The sequence below is a fragment of the Ammospiza nelsoni genome, chromosome 1, assembly GCF_027579445.1.
Source record: "Ammospiza nelsoni isolate bAmmNel1 chromosome 1, bAmmNel1.pri, whole genome shotgun sequence".
Lineage (NCBI taxonomy): Eukaryota > Metazoa > Chordata > Aves > Passeriformes > Passerellidae > Ammospiza > Ammospiza nelsoni.
Genome location: NC_080633.1, coordinates 120,940,337 through 120,960,690, shown reverse-complemented (window position 1 = coordinate 120,960,690; position 20,354 = coordinate 120,940,337). Strand labels below are relative to the sequence as shown.

General features: G+C 39.0%; 1 protein-coding gene across 1 annotated transcript in view; it reads left to right on the top strand.

The window, feature by feature from the left end:
• The window catches only part of NCOA2 (nuclear receptor coactivator 2), a 188,696-nt gene that overhangs the window by 52,130 nt on the left and 116,212 nt on the right, over positions 1–20,354 (top strand). The window contains exon 3 of the mRNA XM_059485882.1: positions 17,155–17,398. The gene's annotated coding sequence lies outside the window, so the exon portion shown is untranslated. The remainder of the gene's footprint in view (positions 1–17,154; positions 17,399–20,354) is intronic.

Below are 20,354 nucleotides of genomic sequence, written 5' to 3'. Positions count from 1 at the left end.
ACATGCAGATTTATGATAGGAAAACTGAAACAGACTTTTGAGGGAATCTGACTTTGTTAGAAATGATGTCATTAATTAGTTGGGATTTTTCAAGACAACCCTGTGGGAGATGATTCTAAATGTTTCTAACAGAGTGCAAGGTGAAGATATGCTAAAGTCACACTCTAGATATAGAGAGTGGTTGACCCTCCCAAGAGATGAAGAAGGGGAGAAAGGGAGGATGCCATGGGAGATTATAAACTGAGGAATACATACTAAGTTTCCCTCTGGTAGTATCATTACTTTGGGCATAAATATGGAGATGGCAATGTCCTTATGGAAGGTGTTGTGCTTTGAGAAAAAAGGCATTTTATCTCATTGTTTGAAATAAAAAGGATGATTGAGCACACGACAAAAAAAAATGCTGCAAGTTTCAAGACATGATCAAGTCTGGACTAGTTAGGGGTGGACAAAAAGTATGCACGTAAATTGTGTGTATTTGTATTTTACACTACAAAAAGTGTGAAATACACAAATGATAACCCATGTGATTTGAAAAAAAAAAGACTTGAAAAAGTCTCAATAAGACACCAACACCACAGATTAAAATTGATTGAAAACTATGAATATTGTGGAGAGAATTAAGGCCCTTGGGAATGATAGGAAACAAATCAAAGCAAGGCAGGATGGGAGGAGAAGCCAGATCTAAATCAGAAGCTTGTAATAGTAGAAAGTAACAAAGGAGAAAGCAAAGCAACCCAAGGAGAAAACTGTGGCTTTGCAATTAACAACACAGAAAAAGAAAAGTCTATTTCTCTTGTATTTTTGTTTAAAAAAAAATTATTACTCACATGTTTTGAGCTCTTGAGCTGATGATGAAACACTTGCCTTTCCTGTTCTGGCTCAGCAGGATATGAAACGGCAAAGTAGTTGAACACACTGGGTTAGTTTGTCAACTTCTATCCATAACTTCATGGGCTTACCTGCAGAGTTATCCAGACTGGTAATGTAGATTTTTCTTTTTTATTGAGCAGCCCCACACTCACACCTAAACTTGACACATGTGGAAAATTTAGATATACTGAGAAGAAGTTTAATATTGTTTTGGGCAGGATGTTACTTATTCTAGTCCTAACAGAATAACTGCAGTCTTAGATAAAATCTTGTAAAGGCTGACCAAGGTCTTGATTAACCAGGAGTTGAAGCACAGCAATACAATTAAAACTAACCAATATGGTTTATTTGACAAGATCATATCTGATTTTTTGGGGGGAGAGGAATGATAAGTAACTTTCATGTTACATGCTAAGATACAGTATGTTCCAGAAAGAAAGCTCAGGGATACTTCAGGTGATGAAGGTTGCTGTCCAGTCCCTCTTCCCCAGCAGTAGCTGCAAGGGCAGTACAATGTTCCCTTATGAATTTTGAAAAATAGTCTTTGCTTGTTATTTTGATCCAGAGCCACCAAAAAAGCCCCCAGAAAACCAAAATAGAAACAGACTTGGGCTGAAGGAGTAGGAATCAGGACTTCCTTCTCCTCAAACAAGCTCTGTAATTCTAGTTTAAAAAAAATAAATGTACTATCACTTTTTGCTCATGTTTCTTCCAGTCATTCTGCTCAGTGAAATACCTACAGAGAGAGAGCAATAGATCACAACAGATCTTCTGGTTTGTTAATCTCTTCTCTGTAATGGGATCAGGTGTTTGCTCACTACACACATAAATAATGCGAGTGTCCTTCGAAGGGAACCCAAAAGGAAAGGTGTCAGATGCTATCATGTGAGTTCCCCAGCAGGATCAACACCTGGCTTTTTGAAATATTTTATTTCACAGACAGCTTGAATTGGGGCTGTGTAATTTAAATATTGCATTTGTATTCAAGCTCATGCTAGTAGTTCATGAATGAGCAGTTCAGCAACAAATATGATGCCAAAAAAGCAGAGTTGCATTAGCAGTATATTTTTAATGTATTTCACATTTAATTCAAAAATTTTTCATCAAATGACCTTTTTTCTCCAAAATTAGTACTTCATTCTTTCACATTCAATTTGTTTAAATTATAGAATTGGCTCCCTTATGCCCCCATCCCCAAGTCTGATTGACTAATATTTCAATAACATTTTGGCTGTAGTCTTTTATAGATATATAAAACATAGAAACCTGTTTTTATATGATATATATAAATATGTAGAAATGTGCATATATAGAAAATAAAATTTAATGAATAAAAAATTGTGGCCTCTAAAGCTGATAAAAGGGGCAAAAGTTGGAGAATGTGATATTTAAAACCAAACTGTTGGATATGCTGACAGATCTCAATATGAATATAAAATCTGATTTTCAGTTTCCATCTTCACCAGGTTTTTGTGGTAGGTGTCTGCCTACAGCTGAATTGGGCAAGGATTGCAGTCAAACAAATAATCTTCTGACCGAGGCAGCTGTAAAGAACAGAATTGTGTGCTGGGCTCTGCCACCAGCCCCCCACGTGACGCTTGCATGTCGTTCAGCTTTTTTTGGAGGTCGGCACCGAGTATTCATCTTGATTGCATGTGCTCAGCTTCAGTCTGATTTGCAAAAATGCTGAGTGCTCAGTCTTCTCAAGGAGAAGCTGTACTTTGAGTCAGGAGATTATGTGGTTTGAATATTTAAATGAATGTATTTCCTAAGTACTGTGGAAAAGAAAGGCCTTAGTTTCCATAATAATCACCTCCCTTTAGATGCTGCCTGTTGCTCATGTTGACAGCTGATCCTAAATGCTGATCCTAAACACAAATGATACTGTAAGTGAAGCAGGTCAGCTTACTTGTGAACTTCATAGAAAGTTCCTTTATGAAAATAATACTGGACACTGAGCATTTCTGAGTGCTGCACCAAGTGGTGCGTGCAGTCATGCAATGGGCAATGGAAGTAAGGCAAACATCGAATGCAGGAATACTGTGGTGGAGTGCAGAGGGCAGCACAGTTGGAATTTGTGTGGTTAGATGCATTATAATTCATCCATGTGAGGAAACTGCTTTCCTCAGGCAAGCTCAGTTAGGTCCTAACTCAAGAGCTTGATTTTCGATTGCTGTGCTGTAGTTGTGTGGGGGTTTTTGGGGTACCCTAGTGTGGAAACAAAGTGAGCAAGATCAGAACCCTTATTGTCATGTGAAACCTGGTTTTGATGGGGTGAAGTGATTTTGTGAGGGGTTTTTTGGTGCTTTTTCCTCTTTCAGTTTTGCAACTTAACTCTGTTGAACATTGAGAAAGTTTATATGGATGGAAAAAAGCAGCACTGCCTCTTCAAGATCCAAAGGTAATAGCAGAAAGAAAGTAGCCCTAGGATCACTTACTTCCACTTGGTGTCTGCAGATGGTTTTAATGGCTTCGGTCTCCTGCAGATACTCAGCTGCACTCATGCCAAATTAACTATTATCTTGTAACTGGTTATAAATACCAAGGAATAAAATTTGAAGAAAGCTAATTTATGGTTGGAACTCCAAATCTTCTCTTGTAAATATTTCATGTCTTACTTCATTCCCCTTTCAATTCATTGCCTTTTGCCTTTCATCAGCTCTTTGAGGTGAGGGAACCCAAAAAGCATTACCTTAGATCATAGGAGTCATTTAGGTTGAGAAAGACCTCAAAGGTGATTGACCCCAACCATTAACCCAAACACTGGTTAGAATGAAGGGTTCTGGGATGTGTAGGGATATTGCAAATACAAGTAAGTGCACAACTTGCTGGTACTCAAATGTGTATGTAATAGAAAGGTTTATTCTGTCTCTGTGGATGATTACTGGTACATGTGGTGTGAGTGCTCATGGTCGTTCTGGGGATTTGTTTTTCTTTTTTTTTAGTATTTTTTTAAAGTTGTGTACTTTGAGAGGAACTTTAGAAGCTTATTAAAAGAAATTCCTGTTTTGTAATGAAATGGACATTTAAAATGGCCAGTGTAGTAAAGATTCATACAGCATCACAGAGTTTTTGGTTTAAAGCTGCTGTAGCTCTTCCTTCTCTCTCTAATAAACAACCACAAACTTCATTAGCTGCAGTAATTGTGCAAAACCAGAAGTAAGTTATCAGATCATCTCAAGTGTTTGGGGTGTATGTAGCAGAAAGGAAACTGTTCTGCAGCAGATGGTGCTTTGCCATGTGAAGAGAAGCTTTGTTGTTCCAGAAATGCAGATGTACACATAGTAAATGAAAAGATAATGACTATCCAAATATTAGAATTAGTAACCCCATAAGTATTACCCACTATCACCTGGGGTTGGCTGTTTCTGGTATTTTTCCTATGTTGGTGGGTTCAGGGGAAGAGGGAGTGGGCTTGAGGGGGGTTTTGGGAGTTTATTACTTGAGAAAAGGCTTAGCTGTCTGTGTTTTCCACTCTGAGATGTGGGGTGAGTGTACTTTCCTTGAAATAAAAAAAAACAGTTTCTTGTAATTATATAAAAGTCCAAGCTTAGAAAACTAAGGAAATGTTAGGGAATAAGCAATTAAGTAATCTTGAAAGGTAATGTGCATGCCAGGAAAAGGTCCCATTCTTTCAGTGGCTGTTAATTACTGTCATATATGGAGATAAGGTAATGTAATTTTAATATTTAAATGTTACTGTTCCATTGTCAAATTCTGCTGTTTCATTGTCATGACATTTTGTTTGACAAATAATTTTGCTGAGAACTTCAGCAATGGATAATTAACCACAACTGTGGCAGAACTATGCAAATTTTTGCATGCATTATTGCTAGTGCCAGGTAAAAGTATCCCAATTAAAAAGAAGGGGATGGTTGATTGATAAACAGATACTTCTCTCTGTGTACTGAAAGCATGTTTTCAAGCAGTTTTTTGCTTTGTACTTTTAGGTATTGTTACAGAATTTGATTCTAAATATATTAACAAGTACTGCTGGAAAAATCCTGGTTTTAGATTTCCAGCAGTCAAACAGAATCAATATTTCCAAAATATGCCATTAGATGTAATTGTTTTCTTTCTTGGTCTCAGCCTTTTCTCTTGATAATGCTTATTGCTTGTGACTATGGGCATCCTACTGCATCTTTGGAGATGATTTACATAGATCCAGATGTGTTTATGTCCATATTTTAAAAGAGAAGTAGATAAAGACTTTTTTGGCATTAGTGCAAATGCTTCTTGGGAAAACTGCGTGTCAAACCTCCTGACCTAATGTGTTGATCTGGCTGTTGTTAACTGAGCTCTGTACAGCCACATTCTCCTATTGTGCACTTACTTCTATTTCCTTTCCTACTTCAGCTCTTCTAGCTCTGAGTGATTTTAGCACATCTCTGAGTAAGAGCTCAAACCCAAATTGCCACTTTCTAAGTGAGAGATTCTGGGCAAGTTTGGGAGGTTTTTTCCCCCCCTCTTATATGTTTTAAAGACTGGTTTTGGAAAACCCACACTGCTTCATCTCAGTTAGAATATAACCTTTTTTTGGTCCAGGTCCACTGCCAACTTTAAAATTAAAATGAAAGCGAACATTTCTAGTAAGTTTAAATATTTTGTGGTTTTTTTAATGTTATATTTAAATATATGTGTAATGACTGTTTAGTTTTGCCTCCCCTTTTTTCCAATTCCAAGGGAGCTCATATGGTCAGGTATTTAAAAATAACTCTCTGAAAAAAACTCCTGGAGTCATGTTTACTCACATAAAGCCCCAGCTGAGATGGGCCTAATGTTAAGCCATGGAAAGTGCTGGGTTGTGCTGCTTCTGCCTCTCCAGGCCAGGCCTGCAGTGCTTTCTTGTGATGCTCCATGCTTGTGCCCATCCTCTGGCTCATCACAAGTTTTCCTGTGACAGACACAATTAGTTTGCTTTCTTATCTTGTTTGTGACTCTGTAGCTTTGAAATACCTTGTCTTTCCAGCTGGTCAACAGCTCAGCAGCAACTGCCTTCCCTGTACCATCACCCATAGCCTTCCCTGCCAGATCCCTGACTGCTCCTTTTCTGAAAAAAATAATTTTCTTAAGACTTCTAACACACATAGGTTATATTGCTGACACATTTGATACTTAATTCAGGGCTTTAATGATGATGTTAGTATACTTTCTCATCTTCAGGGCAGTGGCTGCTAAAGTTGCTGCTAATTGCTGTGGAACTGGGGTGAGTGGAAGCCCTTGCAGGGACCCTTGTAGGACAATATTTGGAGGTACTTAAGCAGGATTCTCTTTTGGGTTTAGTTATGTGGTTTAGTTATCTGTATTTTCATACAGATTTCCTTTGTTTTCCATGGATCTGTTCTGACTAATCCTTTGGCCTGTATTTCATTAAAAGTGTTGACTGCAGAATGATGGTTTTGGTAATAGATGAAACAAAACTTTTCCTTTTTTCCTTCGCGTGTGCATGTACAAAATAAAAAGTACAGGATGACCTTTTTTATTTGGTAATTGAGAAAGTGCTTGACTTTGTTAGGAAAGCCATAGTATTAAGAATACTGGTCCCTAGTCTTTTTAAAATTACTGCCAGTGTGGTGTATCAATTCTCCCACTTATCCTCTTATGCAGTCCCCTTCCCATCCCCCACTGCTCCCTCCCTATTTTTAGAGGCATCACAAAGCTGTTCTGCTTCAAATGAGGAACAAAGATGAGGTTAGAGTTTTAATGTTTTGCAGCAGATTTCTAAAATGTTAAATGAGCCAGATTAGAGCATCCTATTCCTAAAACAGTTCTAAATTGTTTCCATGTTGTATTCATGAATGCTGCGTTTGTTTACTTCTAAAATTTTCACTCCTTACCCTAAAACCATTAGCAGATTATGACAGAAGTTTGAATTGTGGCAAATCTGTGTGTGAGGAGCACAGATTCCCTTCCCTGTTTGAGAAATGGTGCTGTGTAACATTCCCTGTGCTCTTGTGAAAGCGAAACTGAAGTTCAGAGTCTCTGTGCTGCTGTGATCTGCAGGCTGCATACTGAAGAGAGGACTGTTAAAGCAGGCTGTTTATGTGGTGGTGATAAAAATCACACGTATTTTCCGGTGACCTAAAGACCCTGCAGATTTTATTTAACTTTGAAGAAAATCATGTGCATGTGTGCCTCTTTATCTGTCTTGATAAATACGTGTAGCTTGCATGGAAAGGTGTTGTTAAGACTACTAATGTTTACATACGTGTTAGATGCAAGATTACAAACTGGGTATGGAATGAGACACTAGGCTTCTAGCATATGTGAAGCATATTGCATGTTTCACAAGAATTCCTTGGTTTAATGGTAAAATGATTATTTACAGTACTTAATAATGTGGGAAACATTTGTGAATTAGCTTGTAGTTTTTTACCTTAAAGAATGCAATAGATAAAAAAATGCATTGCCGAAACAATTGGACAATTCAAGCAAATGCTGTCAGTATAGACAGATACAGAGGAATCCTAGCACAGCCAAGAATATTTCACTTGAATAAAATTATTAATTAGTTATTTCAGTTTCACAGTGTGAGATTATAAAGTGTTATGAGTGCTTTATTCATAGGCTTCTGCTGTAAAAAATGTAAGAATGTGATACTGGGTGTGTTTACTGATAAATGAAATTTAATCCTTTCCCCTGGATATAATAGAGTGTGCACCTGATTTGACGTGAGAGGTAGTTTCTAACAGGGCAGCACGTTTTATTCTGTTTATCCAAGCCATCTAGCTATTCCTGTAGTTAAAAGCCAGTCAGTCATTCCACCCTCCTACTTTTCTTCTGTCTTGAAAGCCCCATCCTCCTAAAAAAAAGTTTGTGTTACTATCTCAGTTTGCCATCAAACCTCTCAGCTTAAGGCCTTGCCCTGTCTGTCCCCATGACAAATTCTGGATACTCTGCAATCACTAGTGAGGTGATGAAACTGTCACATAAGCATAGGTGCATGCAGTGGGGCATGGAGCAATGAGCTATTAAAATTTACATATTTATGCAGCTTGCTTATCCACCATTATAAGGGACGTCATTTTATATCTTTATGCAAAGCTCATCTGGAAAAAAAAATATCTAAAACTAATTTAATTTGGCAGTGCCATAAGGGTGGGCTTTTCTCCTCTCTGTGTTGAACTGTCAGTTCAGGTTTTGCTTTGTTTTATAAAGGGTTGCACTAACACTCGCTGGAAGACACGAAAGTTTCATCTTTTGTGAAGCTGATACTGAGAACAGGTCATAAAGAATTATGGAATCTACACATGGCTGAATGGATCTGGGCTTTTATAAAGCAGGTTTGACACCCAGCCAGTTTTGGTCTCTGCAGACCTAATAAATGAAAGAGATTTTTCCACTGCCCTGTCACAGAAAACAAAAACGCAGCTTATTGAATTGGCTGTTCACTGCCAGTTTAGGAAAAAAACTGTCATTTTCTTGCCCTGTATAATAAAAGCAGTACTAATTAGTAGAAAGCACCTAACCAATCTTACATGCTTTTCATCTAGTTTTTGAAGCTTTTAAAAATTCTTTTTTATACATATGATTGTGGTAAGAACTTCTGAGGATTTCAAATGTTGTTAAATTTCAGCAATCAAATTGCATATTTTCAGCCACCTCTTAAGCAGACAGGAGTTGTTACAAGAGTCTCTTTCAGAGTTGCCCTGTTGGTTTGCAAACTCCTTCTGACATCTATAAAGGCAAAACTGTCCTTTTCTTCTTTTTAAGATCAAAATAAACCTCTTAATTGGTTTATAGAGCCTTGGACTCAAGTTGATGGCAGTTCTGTTTGTCTGGGATGCAGAAGGAAGACATGAGGGGAAGAGGGAGCCCCTTGCATCTGGTTAGCAGGCCCAGCTCTGGAATTGCCTAGAGATGAAAGAACCATTTGATGGTGGCCATTAACACCTTCCAGTGTAATATCCCAAACTGCCCCTGCCCATCCTCCTAGTGCAGCTCCCAGAGCTGGCACTCTGCTAGACCTGTGCCATGCCCAGGAGGAAGAGAGATGGGAATGAGGATTTGAGGGGTATGGGAAGTGAGGTGAAAGAGGAACTAGAAGAAATGTGATGCAGGAAGCCGTGGTGTTACCAAGGGATGGTTTACAAAACCTTTTGCAGCCTGTTGATAGAAATGGGAATCTGTCCTGCTGTCATGCAAGAGGAGAAATAGAGTTAGGCATGCCAGCTGGCCACTTTTTAAAGAAAAAAAATCATTTGCATCTAAAGGTGGTTGGTTTGCATGCTCAGCTGCCCTGTGCATGTGCAGGGGTGTCAGCCACCAATGTGATGCAAGAGCTGGGAGGGTGCAGGGCCATGGATCCGCATGTGCACCAGCGTTTCCACCTGTCCCCTCCTGGAGTGGCTACTCAGAAAACTGGAAAATGCAGTTGTCTCCTTTGCAGTCATTAAGGTAGCAGTAAAACTGGCCTGCCTGGTTAGAAACCAGTCAGGTAGCAGGCATGTTAATGGCCCTTAGCTTCCCCAAAAGGGGCTGAAGGGAGGAGTGGTGCTTATGTGACTGAAGGAGTGGATAAGGTGGGTCAGTAGTCTGTGAAATAGAGAATGACAGAGAGGTGGCATGGGGGTGTTCAGGGTGCTCTGAATAGGTGCAGTGAGCGTGACCGATCCTTGCAGCAAAGTGTGAAGCTCTCTTTACCTCCTTTAATTTATGTGTAGTCAGAATTTCTTTGCACCCTGCCTTGCATGGGAACATTCCTTGGTGGAAGCTGGGGACTGCAGTTGCACTGAGCTGTAGGTGTAGCAGCTTTTTCACTTGATCCCACTTGCACTTAATGAACACTTGAAACAAATAAAATATTTTCTCTCTTTGTTGAGAGAGAGATGCAACTTAACTCCAATTGTGTTGAGCAGAAACAACAGCAGGTTTTTTTATTTCTGGGGCTATCTGCAGAAAAATCCTGGAACCAAAGATGAGTCACCAACCAAATTTAGTCATAACACTGGGACTGGCTTGATTTTTAGAAGAATTAAGTAGCACTTTTGGGACAGCTTTTTTAGACATTAGAAATTAAATATATATGTTGTGTTTGTTTTATATTTTTATAGATAATGTTCAATTTTGTTTTATATAATGTTCAACTTTCTATTTTTATATATAATGTAATCTATATAAATGTTTATGCATAGTATTATTCTTAGTAAATTGAGTAGATTTCTCTAATTTGAAATGTGTATTTAAATGCTCTATGTTCTTTTGTGACTTGGGAATGTGTAGGATTAATATATAATAATTCTCTGTTTCTATGTTGTAACTGTCACTGGAGGTAAGTATTAAAACCATTTCACATTAAAACCAGATTGTAATAGAGAAGCTGTCTCCATGGGTTTCATAGTGAGTTGGTGGTGACTTGGCTTAAAGGGGGAAAAAACCCTATGCTTGGCAAGAAATAAAAAGCAAAATCAGGCAGCGCAATTTGAACCAAAATACTGAAGTTAGCGTTGATTTTTCTTCCCTCTTTGCTGAAAAACTTACAAAAAGTTCTGAAACTGCTGCAGTGTGGAGTTTGAAGTGTATCCACCACACTGGCTGAAGGTGAGAGAAGTGCCACTGAAACCATGAGTGGGGCAGGCTGATGTACTGGGGGCTTTCTTCAGTTCTTGTATGGGGACCTGGGACAGGCCAGCTTTGTTGCTAAGTGCTTTCCTAAGTTTTTGAGGATGTTTTCTCCTAACTAAATTATCTTACTGGCTACTGCTCTCACTTTGTGAAATTTAGGCATTTATGATGCTGGTGTATGGTATAGCTTTGCCAGATTAATTACAGAGCAGTTATTGAGGCTATCAGCCATGCATTACAGCTTGGAAACTGCTGTTTGGAGTATTCAGAGATTCTTCAAACTCAGTTGGAAAGAGACAGGAGCTGACAATAGTAATCAGATTTCAGAGGGCTGGTATAGCTTAATCAAATGTACTTAGCTGGCAGTGAACATGCCTGATTCCTGGTCTTTGGGCTAGCAAGAGTTAATCTGTCTCTGCAAAGGGAGAAGTATCAACAAGTGACTGAGACAGTTTGGCATGGCAGGATAAACTGAGCAGCATAGGATGAATGCAGGGAACTTTTTAATAGTGAACTGTTAGGTTGGCTCAGTACTCTGGTGTGACAGCACACTTTAAGCATTTCTTGCCAGAATAATGTGATGGTGTTTGGGGTGGTTTCCATGAGAGGAATGATTTGTGGGTTCCAAAGATATACCAAAAAGGAGATTATTAAGTTTTACAAATGTTGCCCAGACAGTAGAGGGGAAATCACTGTATTAAATGAGAGCTGTCAAGCAGTGAGGCACCACACTCACATTTCACACACAGTATCTGTAAGAAAATATTCTCTGCTCCTTCTCGTCATGGATTTGAGCCTTAGAACCTACAGTTTCTGGAGCTAAGCACACTGTTGGCATAGCAAGGTATGGTAAAAAAAGACATTTTATTCAAAGAATTTCGCAAATTAGGCATAAACAGTATAACAGAGGTTAATAGAGTTTAGTGTTCATTATTTTTTAAGGAACCTATGCATAACATGGATTTTTACTTGTTTAGAAGCAATAATATTTCTCAGTTCTCCTATTTTTTATTCTCTGCTCTTTTTCTGTGGATAATTTTTTGTGTCTCTGGCAAATGTATGAATTATGTAATGTAGTTTTGAATTTCTGAAAATTACTTTGGTGAAAACTAAAGCAGAACTTTCTAATAGTCATAAAGCCCTGTAGCAGAAATGGGGATTTGCTCACAAAAATAAAGGGTCACAGTGTATTTCTGCTGCAAGCCAGAAATAAGAGATAACTTTGCAAGGTTTGCTTTGGTACAGTACCAAAGCCAAATGCGTGCCAAGAGTCATCTTCACTTTGAGATATATCCTAAGAGCCACTTCAGTGGCCAGAGAATACTACAGGTGTATATGCATTTATTCTAAGGGCTTTTTGTTAACTTTCTATGCAAGATATCCTTGTATCTGTGCTGGTACTTAATTTTGCTTTTATAACTCTGATTTACTATAAAATAAGTTAAATCACACCTAAGTATATGACTTCCAGTATTCACAAATCTGAGACTCAGGTGCATTGTTTTGAAAACAACAGACTATAAGTAGATTTATTTTAGTAGACAGCATATGGATTACATACTGCTATATACCTTTTTACTGTTTGCTCTGTAGCTATTTTGGCACTGTTGTTCACAGACTAAGGAAAACAAATTCTCTTGTAGAGTACATGAAGTGAGGTGAGCTTAAATGGTGGTCTTAAAGAAGTGCTCATGACATAACCAAGCTTTAGTCAGGCAGAACAGTGCTTGAGGTGCTGGAAGTTGCTGCAGATCCCAAGAGAAAGTCTGTGGGGGATGTGACCTGATGTCAACAAAGCTATGACACGTTGCCTCTTTGCATCTGGTGCTTCCCTCAATATTTGCTAAAGAATGGAAAAGTAATTTGACTTTGGAAGAATATTTGACTGAGACTGAATTACCTTGAGCTTGTAATGGTGGGTTAACAGTGGAGGGCTGGTGTTGTGGGTGCTCATTGTGCTTGACTTGGTTTCTGAGTATGCTAGTTCAAAACCCAGGGGGAAAATTAAAGCCACTCAAGCTGCCCCCTTTCCTCCCCTCCCTTCTGGTAGTGGAGGAAACACTAGGAGAGATTATACAATGGAATCACAATTTACTGGAAAATTTCAATAACCACAGCAATGTTAATAAAGGAATGTAATAAAGTGAGTGTTTTACTCACAAAAGAGGATTTACCACTGGACAAACCAAAACACTTCCTGAAGACAGAACCTAGTGTGGTTTCCCAGCCAAAGGCAGAATGGCAACTGGCCCCATGCTGAGCCATGTGGTGGATGGGAAAACAAAGGCAGCATGGCAGGGATGCTCCTGGCTCTACTTCCCTCTCAGCTGGAAAACAGTGGAAAAACAGACTAAACCTGGTGGGGTGTGACAGGGCCTTGAAACAGCTTAGGGGACCCTTCCTCTTGGCCTGACTGTGGGAGTGGGACTGTGGTGCTCGGTGGTTCTGGCTGCATCTCGGGCTCCAACCACAGCTCCAGCGGCTACTGTGGCTGCCATGGATGGGGCTTGGCCTCCATGTGGCTCCAGTGGGCTCCATTTTCTTTTTTCTGGGGCTGGCTGGTGCTGTCTTTCAGCACCAAGCCAGAAATGCTGCGGTTTGGAGGAACGGGGAAGGGACTGCTGGTGGCAGAGAGGGACAAGGGCAGCCGAGCTGGCCCTGGGAGCTGCACACGCCCTCCTCTGCTTCCAGCCTCAGCTTCCTCCTGCTGGAACCTTGTCCCCGCCATGACGTGGTGATATGGAATTAGACAGTGCTAGAAACTCCACCCCTTTTTTCCTCTAACCAGAGCACCAAGGCAAGGGCTTTGTTTCATATGACAGTGAGGCACAAAACTAAGGGATGCAGTGCCACAGCAGCTGGAAGCTGTAGGTGCTGTTGTCACTATTTGTAACTAACTTTTTTTTTTTTTAATAATATGCCCCAAGTCAGTAAAATCAGTGGAATACAGGTAGAAGTTAATTATTCCATTTTAATCTACTTTTCAGTGTGAAGGCAAGCTGTGAGCAGCTGTGTGCAGTGTATTGTGGAGCAGTAACCTTAATGTTGGGAATCTGTTAATTTGCATAATGTTTTATACTGAACTCATTGTGTCATGTTATTTGAAGAGATTGAAATGAAAGAATAAACTACACTATACATGTTGAGCAATGCATGAAGTAGTTTTTGTATTGGTGCTAGTACATAGGATTTTATAGTTATGTAGGATTATAGAATTCTTTGAGAAACTTCTTGAGATTGAAAAGGAATCACCATGATTTGGGGATTTCTGATGATTGAAAGTTCTAGTATTGTAGGAAATTATTTTCCTTATGATGATTTAAAGACCAGCTTCCCTAACAGAATTTTTGACAGAATTTGTTTTATTAATATACAGAAGAATCCCTTACCAAATAATGCCAGTGTTGTTGATCATAGCAAGCATACTGTTTGCATTGTAGTGTGCCTTTGTGATAATTGTATTAGCAATAAAAATAGCTGTTGAAAGTTTTCATGGAATAATTTGCATTTCAAAAATGATGGAAACTACTTTAAAAATAGAATAAATAGGAACAATGAATTTATGGACTTGGATGAGTCTTTGCTGTTAAAGAAGATATTTGATATACTTCAGCCAGCTGTCTTAAGTCCTTGTAGGAATCCACTATTCTAAAGAAGCTTAGTCTTCAGATGTTTAGTTCACTGCACTGAGCCTCACCTTTTTCCTGACATATTTAACCAAGTGTTTATACATTCACAAATCTTATATAAATATGTGCAATCCTAGAGCCTTTTCAAGCATATCCATTATCAGTGTTTTATGATTTGTTTTACAGTAAAGCTTTCCTACTTGAAGTAGTGTTTTAGTCCATAAATATTGATTTTGATGACAAAATAATTAGGTTAGTTTATGTTAAACAAACACATAGCTTTTTGGAGGTCTGCTGGGTTTCGGAAGTGTTTTTAGAAACACAGTATAGTGGTCTGTAGGAACAAAATCCATTGCAGTTGCTTAGAGCTGAGAGACAACTAGCAGTGATTGATACTTCTAATCACTTGGGCAGTGCTGTATGAATTCAGATACTTTCCTTTTTCTTCACTGAAAAAAGTCCTTTGCTGACAGCAAATGTGTTATACTCTGCCAAATGAAATAGTGCATGAAATTCTGCTCTTGTTTTTTAAGCAAGAAGTTTTGTGTAGTTTCCATGATTGTACATTGAAGTACTGAAGTTTCATTCAACCTAATTATATTTTTCATCTGAACTGTAACTAGTGATCAGATAATTATTCTGACTTTAAAAAAAGTACATAGAGCTAATATGGATGCTTGATAGCCAGTTTCATTGCTAAATTGAATTTAAAATATGATAAAATTATTTATTAGTAATTTTGGAAAATGGTAGTGAGCTTTCAATGCTCATTTTGTTTTAAATATTGAGGTTGAAGCTTCTCAGTTTATTTTCATAAGAATTAACATAATTGTCCTAGGAGTGTGCATGTGGGTCCCATACTTCTTTTGCCATAGTTGTTAAGAATTAGGTGCATCAAATGTCTCTAGACTAAATATGATCTCACAGGAATGGCTAATCATGCCTTGGAAATAATTATTTCTTATTATTCTTAAAAATAAATGTCATATTGCATTTAATCCATGTCATAATTAGCATCTGTCTGTGAGCATGTGAATGTTTTTCTTTTCCTGGTCTCCTTTTCTGCACCTTATTTGTACAGAATATTTACAAGAGCCATCGGGAAATTGCTGCCCTGTTTGCTCTTATGAGCTCAATATAAAATCCTGTAAGTTGGACTTTGCTCTAAAAGACTGTTATCTGTTTTGAGAGGTTTTCCTTTTTGTTTTATATGTATTCTTTCCTTTGTGTATTGACAGCATGCTGCATTTGTTTTTCATGCTGAGATAAATAACTAAATAGCTAAATAGCTAAATAGAAAAAAGGAAAAGAAGAAGCTTCCCAATATTTCATTTAAGAAGGCTATTTCCACTCCAGGCAGGGGCAGGTGATCAAAGCAATAGCACTGTGTGAAGTTATCCTTCCCTTTTGTAACTTATACAGGGCTGCTCCTGATTTACTGCAAATGTAAAGTAAAATGGTTTTGCTTAAATTATCTCTATTAGCTGTGTGGGACTTTATTCGGGACTGAAGCTAACCCATTTTACTTCAGGTCTTCCTGGCCTGGAAGTACTTTTTGAGCAGCTGTAGCTTTTCAGGCAGTCATTGGTACCTCCAGGATGAAAACATCTGAAGAAATGCTGGATGTGCCACGCACTGATGATGCTGTTTGCTCTATTGCTGTAGGCATGCAACAAAACTGGTGGTGAAGGCAAAGGCAGCTTGCATGGCATGGGGTTCACCCCAGCACCGTCCACCCACAGCTGCTGCTGCTCAGCTTGACCACTCAGGTGGTAAGATTGGCACAGTTCTTGTTGGAGTGAACTGAATGAGTTAAGCTGAAAATTCTTGAGCTGAATGAGTTAAGCTGAAAAGAGAGTGCCAGAAATTGCAGTAAGGAAGGCTGCCTGGTACTTCCCAGTATAGGATGTTCCTTGGAGTTTTTAATAACTTTACTTTGTTAGTCTTTGGGGCTAGGCGGTTGCTGCCAGCTTAATTTTTTTTTTTGCTGCCAAAATAATTTTGCTCTCTGTGAGCATGTGTGGAAAAAGTTGTTTCTCATTGTAGATTTAAAAAAAAAACCCCACAAACAAACAAAACAATAAAAACTAGTCTTTTTTTGGAAATGCTCCATGTCCCTCCCTTTGAAACAGAAACTAGGAGTTGGAGTGTGGGAAGCACTGGTGAAGGGCACTGGGGAAGAAGAGCTGATTGCGACTCACAGCTTTGTCAGCACCACAAAATTCTCAGATCGAAACAAACTTTAACATTTTAAAGAAATGACAGCTCTCACACAGCGTCTTTGGCATGTGAGAGCTGTGTGACCTGGAAGAGGAGAGGGAAGCTGGGTTTGTACCCTGGTGCCTGACAGCCAGAAGCAAACCCATGGGACATTGACATGTGTGGTCAGTGGTCCCAGTGCAGTCCTGGCCCCAAAATGCTGTAGACTGTGAACAGAGGAGGCAGACGTGGTGGGAGAGTGAGAGTTAATATTGGCGAAATGAAGGGAGGAGGGAGAGTGTGGCACTGCTAGCCAAGCCTGGAAGTGACTGAGCTGGGAGAGATGAAAATCCTTGGGGAGCAGGGTAAGGAGAGACTTGGCAGGGGGGTGCTGAAGATAGGAATGAAGAAGGACCAGGGCTTCAATCAGCATGGGCCAGAGGATATGGCTTGAGGAAAACAGGCAGAGAAGTTTGTTTTGGAAGGTCCAGAGATCTTGAATATTAAGTAAACACTCTTTGATTTCATTAGAAGCTCTTTGAGGATGTTTTCAGTCATCACCTATGGCTAATTTCCATGCAGAGAATGATTTCACGTTTGCAACCAGTTTGATATTACTTTCCCACAAAAGCTGCATGGTTCATCTGAAGATTTCAAACCAACTGCTGTTTTTTTTTGTAAGTGCCAGTGTAACAATATCTGATGTCTCAGTTTCTTATTTCTAGAAGTGGTGAATACAAACATTTTTCCAGTGTGGCAGTGTTCAAGTCAGGGATTGTCAAAACTGAACTTACCTTAGCAAATCTCTTTTTTTGGCCCCTTGTGAGGAAGCCCCTCAATTTAATGGTATTAAGTCACATGCTGATGTGCTGGGGTTTTTTTCCTGCAGGACTCCTTCTCGGTTCCATGCACAGGATGGACTTGCTCTGGGAATGAATCTGGTTGATGCATTGGAGAAGGCTGTTCTCTGGAGTACCCCGCCTCACTTCCAGCAGAAATCAGGACGTGTGTGGTGGATAAGACAGGGGATTGCAGAAGGCAGGAGCCATTCTGGTGCTCTGTGCAGCTGCATGCTGCCCTGGCAAGTGGGACTCCCTTCCTGGCTGTGCTGCAGACTTCCTAGGTGATGCTAGGTAAGCTGCTCAATCCTGGCTTTTCTTATGTCTTTGCTCACTGTGTCTTGTGGATGACTTGAGATCTTGGGATCTTGCTTGGAAAAGTACTGACCACTGGTGGCTGGGGGTGAGGCAGTGGGGGCTGAGGTTTGGAGGTGCTATATAAAGCACAACGTAATGCCAAGTGCTGTGAAAAAATCAGGTCTGAGTTATGCCAAACTGGAGACAAAGTTGTCTTCAGAACTGGAGAATCATTTTGACCTTAAAGCTGTCAATGCTTTAGTTAGGAAGCTGGGAATAACACTGTTATTCTAGGCTAGGAGTAACAGGGTCAGGGTAGGACTAACCATTATGTTGATGGAGCACTCAGCTGCACCATTGAATTCACAAAGAAATCACTTGTTCTGTCTTCCAAAAAAAAGTTTGAGTAGTGTGCAGTAAATCAGGTATAGGACCATACTCCAAATGCCAAGAGTTAAACAGATTGTTGTTTTGATTAGTGGTAATTTTGTACGTTTTTGAGCAGCACAGAGGTGCTGTGGACATGGTATGACATAACTGCGACGTGTACCATGCCGCAAAAGCAAACAAAGGCAAAGTTTAGGTTTTCGGAGACTTAGCTTCTGATATTTCCTCCTATGAGTGCTTGCATCCAGATTAATTTTAGTGTAGACATTTCGTATTGTGCAAGATGATTTGGGTACAAGAAGCACAGCATTTTTTGAAGCTGTCAACTGAGATAATATATGTACATAAAATTAAAATGACATGTAAATTCATCATTCATTGCAGGCACATGACTCTTGTGCCTGGTTATTGTATCAGATATTAAGTAGTGCTTGTAATGCCCACTGTCAAAATGGCTTGGAGTCAGAATTTCATCTGCATTTCCTCAGTCATGGGGTTTGTATTTTCCCAGTGTGATGTCCATAGCTAGCTACAATGCTGTTGTAATCAGTAGATAACAGAGAATTTTTTGGCCAAGGCATGGTTAAGCTAAATATTGTTTCAACTTAGCTAACCTGAATGCAAGAAAACCATTAAATCAGGTTTTATGAATTAACCAAGAGTGTGTTTTCAATGCCTAGAAACATAGTGAGTGTGTTTGCCCGATAAGCTATTTCTCTCCATTGCAGGGAAGAGAGAGAGTAAAAACCTGTGAAGGTTTTATAATGGCTGAATATTATATTAAATACACAGAGTAAGAATGTACATTCCCCTTCCAGCCTGCTCACAGGGGATCTACTGCATACAGCTCTGTGAAAGGCTGCACTAATGCTTTAGGTGTTGAGCAATATTTCTAAGTGCTGCTTTCTAAGAAAACATGAGGTATTTTTGTTTGACTACTGCTGTGCAGCGTGCAAGTCTTTCTTTAAATCTTTGAAAATAAACAGAAAAAGGCAGTGGGGGTGGCAGGGAAACAATCTGTATTTTATGAGCAGAAGTTAAAAATGAAATTATTTCCTTTATCTAGAGTATTGAGAGTTATGTTGCAATTAGACTGATGCAATAGCAGCCATTACGAAAGGATCTCGGCGCTGGCAGAGCCCGCTGGAGGAAAGCACGGGAATGGAACAGCAGGGGTGTTGTGGGCCTGCAGGGCAGCACACTGGCACAGCCACACCAGGGAGATTATCAGCTCATGTGGGACAGGAACGCCAAGGAAAATACAAACTCTGCCATTCCTGCATGTCCTTAAACGGGAGGGGGGGAGAGAAGGAGGTGACTTGTTTTTATCAATGTGCCTACTTTATTTCAGTGTCACGTCTAATCCGGTGTGGAAAATGTTTTCTGTTCTGTCAAAGAAAGAAGGAATGGAAATGGCAGCTAATTATGAGCTAATATACTTCAAATGCTGCTAATAAGAGTGGAATTTTACTCAGCTCACTCTGTTTCTACAATAGAAAAGTAAAATTTCTCTTGAGTCAGCTGAAACATCTGTTGAACAAATTGGTTCAATTTCATGAGTCTGTTGCTAATTCTGAAAAGTAGATGGTGTTTTATAAGATCAGTAGAGTCAGGGGGTCAGAGCCCATATTCTTTACTTTTTTTACTATTATTAAAGTCAGTCATGTCAAAATGTCTTGTTTTTATGAATACAGTAATAATGTGGTTAATGTTTCTAGTATTTCAAGCTTTACCTTTGGTTTAATGAGTTTTCTTCACTGTTTTTAATCAATATTACTAATAGTCTTTAAAGTTGTAGACTTCCAGCTTTGTATCAAGTTCTTGGTAGTAAAGCAGTTGAGCAGGTCTTAAAAAAAATCCTCTTCCAGTGCATTTCTTTCTGTTTCTATTTCTAATTTCCATTTTTGCCTAGTCTGTTTTACTTACAAAGTTTAAATATTAATAGAGTTTTAGTTGCTCCTATTGCTGTTTTCTCATTTGGACTGATTCTTTGTAGATTTCCAGATGTGGGAAAAATATTGTAGATGACAAAGCAGTTTATGGCTTCACATGCTAGATGCCTAAGAATGTCTTAGAGTCAACAAGCTGACATATGAATAATAAGAGAAGAAAAAAGGGAGACATTAAAAATAGTTTTTCCAAGATTTTGTTCCCATGTGTCACAAATGTTTTAATTTTATGTCATATACATACATGAATCTTAAAGTTCTCAGGTATGTATCTTAATGCTGTCATCACTGAAAGGAAATCACAAATGTAATGCAGATCCAGTTCGGTTCTGTGTGCTTTACTGTTAAATACTATAAAACCAATGCAAGTTCTTCCTATGTACTACTTCCTATGTACTATGTATTACAGCCATAACTGGTTGTAATTCTTTGACATATTTGAAGGGGAAAGCTGGACTTTGAATTTAGACAGTGAATATATACTTTTTGTGTGCTACGTATATTACATGCAAAATACAAGATTGGCATTAACCATGTGCATTCAGGGTAGTTGTAAGCTATGATATTTTCAGCTTTGTGGTCAGGGTGTCTATTTAGAGTAGCTTAGTGTATGTAAG